The following is a 13092-nucleotide window of genomic DNA, read 5'->3' as shown; positions in this document are numbered from 1 at the left end:
ACTATTAGTTTAATTGGCAAGGGAGAGGGGTTGCATTATCAAATATTAATGAGATCCCTTTTAGTGGAACTACTTTCATTCCTCTTGCTCTTAGCTGGGAGTTAAATACATTTTGTGGACTTTTCACTGTCTTTTGTAGTGTGATGAACATAGGCATAACTCAATGTGATTCTCAATCCAATAAATACCTAATGGAGCAAATGAGCCTTCCAATGAATTGACAGAAGCCTTCTTGTAGATGCCTTGCAGTTTATGACTTGCTATGTTCCTCAGCAAAATATGAGGAAAGATTTCAGGCTTACAGCTTGAACCTGCTTATATGTGGGTTCTTTGGAGTGAAACACATCTGTCAATTGTATTCTAAGTTCAAATAGATGTATCCAGAAGGAGACTCTGATGGAAAGCAAAAGAGCTATCTATGGGGACATGGGTAGGGCTGGAGAGGTCTGCTGTGATGCAGGAATCAATATGAGTTTGTCTCTCCTTTGAGCTTGTTCTGCTGGTCAGCAAGCTAAAAGAGAAGACAAAGGACACTATCTCCAAGTCATATTGCATGGACATACTCTTAAGACATGAAAGCTGGAATTAGAAGACAAGAACTTCCAAATCAGTTGTGGATGATGTTTTCAAGGGTACCATAAATGTGCTAGCAGCATTTAAAATTTCTGTGTTTGTGGCTAAAATGAAAGATGGAGTCAGTGAAACTGGCTAGAAATTTTTGTCTGTCCTGGAGATATCCTAGTTCACCAAATCACAGCATTGCTGTGGTTGGGGGAGCCTCTTGAGATCATCTACTCAACCTTGTACTCAATCAGGGTCACCTCTAGCAGGTTGCCCAGGACTATGGCCAGACAGCTTTTGAATGTCTCCAGAGATGGAAATGCCACCATCCCTAGGCATCGTGTTCCAGTGTTTGACTACTCTCACAGTAATACAAACAAAATAAAAACATAAAAATAAAGGGTTTTAAAAAAATTTATGCTTCAGTTTATGCCTATTGCCTCTTTTTCTGTCAGTGGACAGTCTGTTAATCTGCAGACAATTTGAGGTCCACATCAGTGTTCAACAGCATCTGTTATGCTTGAACTCTTTGGAGCCGGGCAAATATATTCTGGTGTGTTTTGCCTCTTCCTGTGTATCTTTTCTGATCTTGAATATGTTCACACTTGAGGTCAGCAAAGAGAGAGAGAAGAAAATGAGTGCAGTAAACAGGTATTTTGGGCTCTTGCTGAAGGTAGGTTAGTTTTGTTAATAGCAATGTCCTTTGATGAGCATGCCTGACATTGATTTAATCAAGTGTGAGTACACCTGGGGTTTCTTTTGGCTAATTAAAAGGTAATGTGGTTCCTTAGGGCTTTATAGGGGAATTCTTGTCCTTACTTGTTGGTGGTAACATTTCATGGCCTAGACAGGAATATACTAGATGTCTGTTCTAAAACTTTAAAGGCTTGTATGACTTGATGCTTTTGTGCCATGGCTGGCCTGATAGTGTTGTGATTTGCTGTAGTCATACAGTCTCAAGCTAACAATCTAATAATCTTGTTCAGTTTGGGTTCTGTTGGTTTTTGTGGGATATTTTAGTTTGGTTGGTTGTTTTGTGGGGTTTTATTTCCCATTCTGATTTGCAGTGGATGTCTCTTGATTTGGAAGGATCCTGGCCTTTCTGGTACACTGGCTTCATTTTGTATATTTTTGTTTCTATTTGAATTAGACAGACTCACAGAATAGGTAGGGCTGGAAGGGACCACACTGGGTCATTCAGTGCAACCTCCCTGCTCAAGCAGGGTCATCCTAGTGCACGTGGAATGGGATTACATCCAGATGGTTCTTGAATATCCCCAGTGAGGGTGACTCCACAGCCTCTCTGGGCAACCTGTTCATTAAAGAGCTGAACTGTCACCCTCACAGTGAAAAAGCTTTTCCTCATATTCAGGTGGAACTTCCTGTGCATCAGTTTCTGCCCTTTGCCTCTTGTCCTGTTGCTTGACACCCCTGCACAGAGCCTGGCTCCATCCTCTGACACCCTCCCTTGAGACACTGATAGACTAGTGAACAAGTTAAACAACACTGGGCCCAGTACTGAACCTTTGGGGACACCACTGGTGACAGGACTCCAACCAGACCCTGTGACAGTGGTTATGACCATCTGGGTTCCGTTGCTCAGACAGAACTGTGCATTTACTGGACACCAAACTACTTACCTGAGTCTGATGTAGCGGACTGGGCATGGCTCATGCACAGTTGTTTCATGACCTGTGCATGCAACTTGGTCATCCTCAGTTGTAGTCCAGTGATTTCCCCATCCTACTGCTCAGGTATGGAGGTTTTGCAATGCTGACACGCAGATGCTTTGCTCCTCCAGTCCTACCCCCAAAAGCTGAATTTACGTAACAGCGCTGTATTTTCCTAAGAACACTTTCAACATACCTAGATTGATTTGGTTGAGATCAAAACAGTTGCCCCAGGCATCGCAACTTCATCCACGTCAGGTATACAAGCAACTATGTGAATGAGGACTTGTGCATAAGAAACTTTGGCATTCTTTGAGCATAATCTTAATTTAGGTCTCTCTGGTTTGCCTAAAATAGTTTCTTTTTAAAAAATGTGATTGTTTTTCTGAGTTTTCTCTTTCCTGGAGTTTCTGAATCTCCTGGGAAGTTTCTTAAACTGATGAAAGAAGCAATTCCCAATGCAACAAAACTTATTCCAACTTCACTGTTGTGCCAAAGAGCTGAGTGTTACATTTTTTCCTTTTCTTCCCAATGGCTTTTGCACATATTATCGTTTTTTCTCCTTTGACCCTAATGGGGCTCCCTCTCTGGCAGTGTGAGACAGCAGCTGTGCTGATCCTGGTATGTTTCTTGTGGGATGCTTGTGTTACCTTTTCTTCATGACAGTGGTAAAGGGCTAAAGGCGCTGAGTGCTGCAGATATTCCAGACTACCACTTTGGTGTAAAGATCTTGTCTTGGGAGATAAGACAACATAAGAGAGAAAATTGTATCCTCTGCAAAGGTCTTGCGTCTACTGCCTGCATTCACCTGTTTTTATATTGTCAAGTGAAATAAACCCAAAGTTGCTTAATTGCATCTTTGTTTGGGTTTTGCAGTAACAAAGTTGTTCTTGTGAGGGGAGTACAGAAATTTATCAAATTTTTTACCTCTTGTGGTAGGACCATTGCTCTGGCCTTCTTTTGTTTCAATTCCCCTGCTTTACATTTTCCCTGCTCTTCTCAGTTTATTCTCTTTTGAGTTTTTTGTTTTGGTTTGTTTTGGTTTGGTTTGTTTTTGTTTTTTGGTTTTTTTTCAGTAGCTAGTTGAATCTGTGTTTCCTAGAAACAAGAAACAAAACTGAGAAAATCCTCTGAGGATGACTAACATTAAAAAGGAAAAAATGGGTGTGTGAAATGTCTGTCATTCAAATTCGAGACCAGCTGCTAAGATAGCTTTAGTCAGCTTATCTGGTTTTGGTGTTTTGTTTACTGTTGAGTTTTAAGCCTTGTAGGTCGGTGTGACTGATTGATTGATTTTACTTCTCATTGTTCTTCTTTTCTTTGCTCTCAGCTGATCATGATAATTGGTTGGGAACCTGATCTTCTGGTAAGGCTCTTGCCTGCTTGAGGAAGCATCCTGTGCTTTTTCTTGTGAGGAGCAGGAATGTAGCACTTTGTATCTTTAGTGTGCAATGCCTTTTAAACACTATGCTGTCATGCTCTGGTCAGTTTAAGCATCCCTCTAGCTCTGCTCATCGATTTGGAGCCACTCTGATAGATTTTAGGGATTTTTTACATTAGTGTTCCTTACTGGGAAAACTGATATTTGATACATAGCACATGTGCTGAGTTGATCAATCTCAACCTGCATATTCTTTTATTCTTTCCTCCTTTCAGCTCTTGAATAGTTCTTTATATACAGCAGGTCCTGCTAAAGGCAGATATGTGTTTAATATAGAGAATTCTCTCTGAGACATAGTAAAATGAGTTTCTCTAGCTTTCTCTCAGAAATTACTGTAGACAGTATAGACACAGGGCCCTGGCTAGCTTTGCGTATGTGCACAGTACATTTGCTGAACACATGATTTGGATGGCCCTGTATTCTGACCCATTTCAGAATGAATCATCCTTATTTGTAGATAGGAAGGGAAGGACAATAGAAGATGAATGATCAAAGTTAAAATGAAGATACTGAGTCCTTTTTCCTGCTACTTTTTGCTGCATCATCTGGTTGAAGAGTTAGACTTATTCCTTCTTTAGCTTTATCACCTTGGGGTTTTCATTTGTTTTTGTTTTGTTTTGGTTTTTTTGGAGATAGGAAAAGTAATATTCCAAAGCAAATAATTATATGAGTGTTCAAATCAGAAAACTGCACAGTTGTCTGGGTCAAATTTTATTTTACTGCAATTGTGCTGTGCATGCTGCATGTCAGTGCAGCAGCTTCTCGTGTGCCAACCTGCACTGCAGCAACATCCAGCCACAGTCTCATCTCTTTTCACTGTGTCTTCCCCTGTTGCACCCCTCATCCTCAGCTGATTCACTGTATGCAGTGGAAGCCACTTAACTGCTCAGCCCTTCTGAGTCATACCCCTCCTGGCTGTCAGGCCCTGCACTGACCGGCAGTGATGATGGTCTCCATCACAGCAAAGGGAGGAAGGGCATGAACAGGAAATGAGTGAATTGGTTTTAATCCATCTAGGAGCCTGCTCAACACATGTGTAGCTGTCTCACATAGCTGAGTGGTAAATCCTTCTGGAAGCTGATAGAATGGAGATTTTTCTTTTCCAGAAGTAGTTGTTGGTTTGCTCTCAAATACTTCTTTCCAGTTCCAGTAGATAGGCTGAGTGGTTTCCAGCCCATCCATATGTGGATGGAAAACTTTCTCTTGGAAAGTTTTAGTTGCAATTTTCCATCATTATATAGATAGATTACTGCACAAGGTAATAAATTATCAGTTTAGAACAATTTCCCTTTAACTTAAGCTGCATATAACCCACAATGGAAGAATAACACTTAGGATAAACATTGTGTAACTTGAGCAGGTATGATGTTGTCTTGCTAATTCTTTCATCCTTAAAGTGGAAAGTTTTGGTCAGTGAGGTACAGTAACAAATTTTGAGAGGGAAATCTAACAGGTGACTGATGGTGAATGAGGCAAAATGCTCTTCTGAACTGGGATATTTCCAAGACTTATGACCATTTTGGCCAGGTTAGAATTAGTGGGGACATGGGCAATGAAATCCTAATTTTTAAGTCAATAAGTATTCCTGCCTTATGTTAGTGCCTGTTTTTATTAACTAATTGATCACATTGCTTGGGTGTCACAATGGTAGTTGCCTTTACAAAACTCTAGGTGCACAGAAGTAATCCACTTCCTTATAGAGCTAGTACATGGTACATGTGCAGTTTGAGCACAGCTCTACTGCTCTGTGAAGGTACAATTCTTCACTAAATTTTGCTTAGCATAAGCACTAATGCTATTGGGCTGTATCCCAAATGCAGCCTGAATTGGTACAGGGATTTTGAAATAATTGAGCTGCTGGGTTGCCAGTAGATAAATCCACTTCTACCAGTGCTGTCTCCTTCAAGTTTACTTACCAAAAGCTCTGAAGAAGTTCTATGGTTTCTTTTTATGATCTTTACATTGTAAAGGAGAACCCTGTGGTGTTGTAAAGATGTAGAAACCTACTATAAACTGAAGAAAAGTTCTTGTGTATGCTTCAAAGCAAATTTCAGCATTTTTGGTCACATCAGAGGCAGCTTGCTTTGTCCTCTTTGAAACAGGACAGTTGCCTTCCAAGAGTTAGACCTCTTTCCCTTCATCATCTCCTAGGAATCTGGAGTGTTGTTAATACCTTTCTTCAGTGAGGCTACTGTGCCATCTGGGGAGATTTTCCAGCTGGCACAATGTGATGATGGGCTCAGAGATGAAGATAAGAAAATCCCCTTTAAGTGAGATCGTTAAATATAATTAGAATCTGTACTACAGAATGGTTTGAGTGGGACCACTACAACCAAACCAAGCAAAACTTTGTGTCAAAAGTGAGCAACACTGCGTTTCAAAAAGATGTGTCCAAAAAGATGATAAAAAGTAGCCAAGCCCTTCGTTTCCTTTTCTTTCCCAGCAATAGCAGATTTCTCAGGAAGAAGCAGTGATACTTTGTGTCTCAAATCTCCCTCTGTTAAATACCCACTGGAGAGAAAGGAACGGATCTGCGCTGAGGCATGAAGACCGAGGTGTAACAAGACTTTGTTCACTACTTGCCTTTATTAATGTAGATTGGAAGGAAGGGAGGGTTTAGCTGAAGAAATAGCTATAGAGAAGAAGGGTGGGCCAAAGAAGGCTGATGCAGTCTTAGTTTCTGGCAAGAGAGTGGGACAAAACAATGGAGATATGCTTTGCAACAGTGCTTTATTCTCAGGCCAAATAATTGTAACTGATATTTTAATTATCAGAGGTGGCTTTAAGGGGGCTATGGCGTCTCCTCTGTTCACTTGCAGTTGAGCCATGACATTCACAAGTAACACTCATGCAGTTTGGACTAATTGCCCTGCTCCTAGCAGCTGGATCCAGTTCTGAATCCCCATCAATGCACTTCAGACAGAAAAGGTCCTGCCTGCTGGGGTAGGGGTGATCTTTCTTGTGTGAGCTGGCTCCACATGTCCATAACAGCTAGAGAGGAATTTTTACATTGTTTTTTTTCTTGGTCTACCTTTTTGGTCTCTCCTTCCTTGGTCTCTCCAGTGAGTACTGGAGACTCTTCCACACTGAATCCATGTCTCTAATAAAACTGCACCTAAAGAGTAGAATTGTTTGGTGAACAGTTGGTTATTGATCAGTTCAGCTGTAACCTTGCTTGGTTTGGCAGAAGAGGAGACAAATAAGCAAACAAAGCAGTACTAGCAGTGACCTGGAGCTGCAAGGGAAACTCCCCTGGTTTAAGACTTTACCAGAACTGGAGTCAAACCTGTTAAATTGACTTCCAGACAGTTTTCATCAGCCAGTCCCCTAGTGTGTGTATTTGGCTGCTTTTGATCTCTTGCCTAATTAATTAAAATTCTTTACCTTTGACAACCAGCGGAGGACATAACATTTGGTAGAATCTTAAATAATGAGACAACTGTAGACCTGCAGCAAACCTGTTGCCCAGCGGTAAAGGGAGAAAAATAGGACAAAACCTCAAAACAGCTGGGCAGAAAAGCTTCTTACTAAACTGGAGGGAGACTTAGTCAAGTCTGCCAAAAGTGCTGCAGCATACATTGTGACTGCAGCACTGGGGTGCTGTCAGACAGCTGGAGGGAATATGTTGGGAACTGAGGCCCTGACACTCTGAGAGCTCAGCTGCTGGATGGGGAGTTGGTTAATGCCATCTTTGCCAGCTTGTGGAGTAGCTCTTGTGGTGGACAGTGGGAACTTTGTGGAATGCTTGGCTTCAGACCTTGTATGACTTCTACATTGTGTCACTCTGTCTTGAAAGATGAGTCAGGGCAGTGCTGATGTTTGGTGTTGGCAGGTCCCTTTGAGACAAGCTGCTGTTGTACTGTACACAGAGTGCTGTTCCCCTGTGCACAGAGCTTCTGGGTCCTTGTCCTGAGTGCCACATGCTAATCCAGCCTTCAGGTTACAAGGGGTGGGTCGCTGCTCTGTAGCCAGCCGCTACAGCTTGGGACAGATAGAGATGTAACGTGATGCTTTATCCTACAGTTACTATTTGAGGATCTGGCATCAGCAATAGGTCTGATATGGCACCCTCCTTCAAGCCTCCAGGTACCAGTGTATCTGTTTATTCCCTGTCTTTCAAGAGAAGCCATGGGATATGAGCCCTGTCTCCCAAAAATTTCTTTGTGTACCCCATGCTATCTGGGATCAGCCTGTGCTCATCCATGCTTTTGTAATTCCTTCTTTCTGTCAGGCACCTGGAAAAGGCTGGACTTTGCAGCTGAGCTCAATGTAGGAGGACATTGCTGCCTCCCTGTCTGGCTACAGAACCTCCTGTCCCAGAAGGAGCACAGTCTGTGTCCCCTCTTGCAGCCCTTCCAGTGCCAGGACCTGTGACAGGCAGTACCCACTCTCTGCACTCAGAAGTGGAAGTCTGGTGGCCCTGGGTAAAAGTTTGCTGCTATTTATAAAAACAAAACCATGCAAGCCAGAAATCCTCAACCAACCCCAACCAGACCCCCAAAAGCCACAACAGGGAGCCTTGACTTGTTTAGACTGGCAGATGGTTTTTGATACCTAGATTTAATTGAGAATTCTTCAAGGGAACGGTCCAACCACAATGAAGCATTCTGGGATGTGTTTCACAAATTTGTTCATAGGAAATCTGTGGAGAAAGGGAATATATGAGAGGAAGCAGATGCCTTTCCCCGGAAAGAGCAGTCTGAGGATCTTCTTAGGATGTGGGAACCCTGCTTTGAGTTGAACAGAAAGCTGAGTTCAGTTCAGAGGTGAGCTGGTAACTCTATTCTTCCTTCCCATTCTCACCTTCAAATATGCAGGGTTGGGTCCAGGAAAGTCATAGAATGATAGAATTTGGGTTGAAAAGGGACCTTTTAGAGGCCATCTAGTCCAACCCCCCCTGCAGGGACATCTTCAACTAAACCAGTTTGCTCATCTATCACCCCTCTGGACAACCTGTTTCAGTGCTTCACCACATTACTTCTTTTGTAAAAAAAAAATCTAATTTGGATCTATTCTCTTTTAGCTTAAAGCCATTTCCCCCATTTCCTATTACAACAGGCTCTACTAAAAAGTTTGTCCCCATCTTTCTTGTAAGTCACTGTTAAGTATTGAAAAGCCACAGTAAGGTTTCCTGGAGCCTTTTTGACTCTAGGCTCAGCTCTCAGCCTGTCCTCACATGAGAGGTGTTCCACTCCTCTGGTCATTTTTGTGTTTTTTGTCTGGACCTGCTCTAACAGGTCCATGCCTTTCCTGTCCTGAGGATTCCACACCTGGATGCAATACCGCAGGTGGGGTCTCACTAGAAGTGTGTTGTTCTGTATTCTTTATGTTGTTCTATATTTGGAATGATACTGAGGGTTTGTCCAAAGGACAGGATGACTTTTCTGAAAAAAGCCAGCAGTAGGGAAGAGCCAGTGTATTGTAGGGCATGGGGAACAGACTTCTTTTCTTTGTGTTTATGGTCTGTCACAGGACTGGATGGTAAAGAAAAATCATTTTGTTTCTCTCAGCTTGCACCATTTCCTAAAAAGAAAAGTAACAGTTATCTATTTTCTCTCTTATGGATAGTAGGAGTTGTGTATTAAATAATGACTATATTAAAAAAGGGGGGAAAAAAGGGATAATGGGAAAGATGCTGTGTTGTACACCAATCCTTCCCTGTGCTAGTTTGGACACTTTTCTCCTAAGACCACACACTAACCTTCCCTCAAGGCGGTAAAGCCCACAAAGACGTGCTGCCTTTCAGAGCCTCTGCAGTGTGATGCTCCTGCTCCAAGTCCCACAGCTGGTTCCATGAATGGGACATGAGCCCAGCTGATGCTGCAGTGCCTGCACACATACAAAGTTAAGGACATGATTATGGCAAAAACCACCAGATGCTACTGGCTCCACTCCTTCTGTGTCCTTGTTTTCACCTGTTCTAAGTGCTGAGCAAGCCTGGTTCTTAGAGAGAGGATACAAAACGGGGCAGTGGTGGAAAGGCTCTCAGAATGGTTTTTGGAAGGAAATGGGATGGAGTTTGTGTAAGCATCCCTTCAGTTGTGAGTTTTACATTTTCTGTTTTTTTTTTTTTTTAACATCAGAATACTTTTACGTGCAAATTCTTTGATTACTAATTACCTTTGGATTCTAACCCTTCAGTACCACAGCATGACACGCAATTGAACTATAAGAAACTTTTGAGCTTAACTGATGGTGGGGTTTGGGATGTTTTTAGTGTAAGAATGAATTGCAGGACTCTTATTATGGGCCAAAGAAGGCTCCTTGCTTGCTCTGTCTATGTAGGCAGTGTGCATGTGCTCTTCCCACCAGTGATGGAAAATCTTGGAGAGGGGTTTTGTTCTGTATGTGATGCTGCAGTGGTGTGAGTGAGCTGCAAATGAAGTTGAGTACAGTGGGTAGGGCAAGTAGTTAGTTAGATAGCTTCTGTCCCACACAACTGGTGTGGCAGGTCCAGGCACTGCCTGTGCAATGTTTCTTGGGGGCCAAAAGTATTAGTTGAGTCCTCAAGAATATTAATGTTAGTGTGGATTCTTGCTGTTGCCAAAAATGTTAGTGATGAAGAAAGTGAGAACAAGGAAATGGGAATGCTGTTATCTTTGCAAGCCTGCAATGAAAATTCTTGTCACAGCAAAAACACTTAACTTGAAAGTTAAATTGTCCTTGAAATTTCCCTGTGCTGGATTCCTGAGGCTGTGAGCAGGGAAAGGTAGGGCTTTTTGGAGGAGTCCTGCAAGTTTGTTGCTGTTTGGGTTGCCTGACAAACCATATTAAGGAAAACTACATAGTACATGCTTTTCACTGCTGCTGTCCTAGTTCCAGGGCAAATATACCAGTTCCCTCAAAAGGAAAGTGCCATCATGACTGTCACAATATCTACAGCAGTTGCTGTTTTAATGATTGCATTGGTCATTTCTGATTTTAACCTGTCCTCAATCCTAGAGTGTGTCAATTGGATTTTTAAACTGGGAGACAAGCTGGTAATAATCCCATGTAGATGGCTGGTTTGTTACTTTGTGCTTTGATCTCATTAACCAGCATGTGAACTAAAGGTAAGTTGCTATTGAAAAGAAAAAAACCAAAAAAATGGAGGAGAGGAGGAGGCTGGGGAAGCAGTCCCGTGGTGAGGGTCATAAACTTGGCAGTTTATGTGCAAAGAAATGGAAGCAAGAGAATAAGCATGAGTGCTTTATTTGATAACAGAACTAAACACTCAGGTAGAGCTCTGCAAGTGGGAATTTTTGACAGCTTTGGAAAGCTATTGCATGCTAGTGAAATAGGGAAGAGGAGTGTTGCAAAGCTCTCAGTACCTCAGCTATTTTGGAACATGTAGGCCTTTTCTCAGCTTGAAGCTCTGCAACCTGCTGGAGTTTGCCCATTAGCTGAGAAAGGAGGGGGACAGCAGAGAGCACGAGTGCCCAAAAGCCTGTGTACCTGCAGGTAGCAGCCTGCTCTCTGCTCTACCTGCTCTGCATCTCTGCAGTTACACCTCCTAGCAACCAGTGCCTTGGTGCAGCAACACCACTGGCCTGTGAGCCAAGTCCTCAGCTTGCATAAGAGCAAGGGGGGGGAGTGGGGACTGAATAGCAAAGTCTGGGATGAAAATGAGATACCAGCCGCCTCAGCTGAGCTCCACCCTTTCTAAGAATCTCAAAACAGGCACTGTGTCTCCTGGCAACCTTGACACAAATCACAGAGTTTAAGTTAAAAGAAGTACATACAGTCCAAAGGACAAATCCCATCACCAGGTGTGAACAACAGGGAGTCACTCCTTTTCCTCTATGTGGAAGACCTGGCATTGTATATGATCTTGGGTCTCAGTGTCAGAAGGCAGTGAGTTAAAGGTGAAAGAGCATCGTGTTAGGATAGCTAAGGAGTGCCAAGAAAATGGTGTATTTTGTTTATTGTTAGCATGCCCTGACTATTGCTTAGGAACCAGACGTAGGACTTGGCTCCCCTCCCTGCTGCACTGGAAGATGTGCCCTGTAACGCATGCTCACATGGGCCTGTTGTGCACCTGAACCTGGTTCTTTCACCTGGCAGCCAAGGACTGACAGAGCTGATACTAGCCAATTTCCTGCCTTTGGAGTTAGTTGTTATGCTTTTGCAATGCTGACCTAATACTTTTTAGGAAGTACTCTTGGTCTTGAACTCTAACCTGACAACATTTCTCTGTGACAAGAGATATATAAAAAGCAAAACTGAGTTTTAGCATGATTTCTTCTCCTTCCAGGGAAGTTGTCTTTTCAGATCTCCCGACAACTGATGCTCATTAACTACTCTGAATAAAAATTGCAGTGCATTTAAAATGCTATGTATTATGCTGAGATAGAAGTAAAGCAGAAGTAAATGTTCATCTTTTGTGAAAGGCAGGGCTGTCACAAAGCTTCTAAAAAGATAATATGTGCAGAATTTAACTTTGCCAATCTGGCAATGTCTGAGCTTTTCCTTCTGTGAGAAGTGGCAAGGCTCAGAGAGGGAACTGGCATGAGCTGTGGATGTTTGGGCCTGGGAGCTGCAGCAGGCTTCCTGTGCATTGTGGTGTGGACAGCTGTAGGGAGAAGCAGGCCCCCCCTGCCCCTTCTTTCAGCATCTGCCAGCCTGACCTTGTACGGTGCTGAGTAGGCAAGGCTGGCAGGAGGCTTTAGCGCCTTTTTGTGGATCTGGCAGCCTGCTGCCCAAGGCCATTGAAAGCTTTGCCCGTGCCTAGAGTAGTGGAAAACAACTGGCTATTTGAGCAAGTGATTCTTTAACTTCATGCTTTCCAAGAAGCATTCTTTTTCTCTGTGTGTGTGTGTTTGGTGTGGTTTTGTTTTGTTGTTGGGATTTTTTTTTGGTGTTTTTGTTTTGTTTTGGTTTTTTTTGTTTGTTGTGGTGGGTTTTTGTTTAGTTGGTTGGTTTTTATTAATTTTTTTTGATTGACACTCTTGCAGAGATATGGCCTGGATTATGCTTACTGAAGCATTCAAGGGGAAAAGCTGCTCCAGTTTCTTTGCCGCAGAGGGGGCTTTTGCTGCCTGCTCTGGAATGCAGGAGAGCTCAATAATGGGTCAATGGACCCTGGAGGGGTCTGCCAGTACCTTACCCCAGGTGTAACCATCCCAGGAGATGGTAGTGGAGAGGGGGCTGGCAGACAGGGTTAAATTTCATTGCTTTTTTGTTTTGCTCCTTTGAATGATGCCATTTTAATATTGATACACTTCTACTCATGGTAAAACAGTTAAAGCCCTGAGGCATCAGCCATGAGCTGTCATGTTGGTCTGCCCCAGATGATTAGTTTGATGTATGGATCTTTCTCCCTGCTCTTGAGTTGCTCAGGCACAATGAGGGAATACTCTGGCTGTGCATGCTGCTGGAAACAGAGGTGTTAGCCAATTACTTGAAAGCAGGATATATTTTTCCTTTGGGACTTGGTTTTAA

The 13092-nt window shown here is 42.8% G+C and overlaps 1 protein-coding gene across 3 annotated transcripts in view; it reads left to right on the top strand.

Moving 5' to 3' along the window:
* Nucleotides 1-13092, top strand: part of MAPKBP1 (mitogen-activated protein kinase binding protein 1) — a 100256-nt gene that overhangs the window by 29583 nt on the left and 57581 nt on the right. The gene's annotated exons all lie outside the window — the stretch shown is intronic.

The sequence above is a fragment of the Pyrgilauda ruficollis genome, unplaced genomic scaffold (assembly GCF_017590135.1).
Source record: "Pyrgilauda ruficollis isolate IOZ18807 unplaced genomic scaffold, ASM1759013v1 scaffold14, whole genome shotgun sequence".
Lineage (NCBI taxonomy): Eukaryota > Metazoa > Chordata > Aves > Passeriformes > Passeridae > Pyrgilauda > Pyrgilauda ruficollis.
This window is presented reverse-complemented; position numbering and strand designations above follow the sequence as displayed.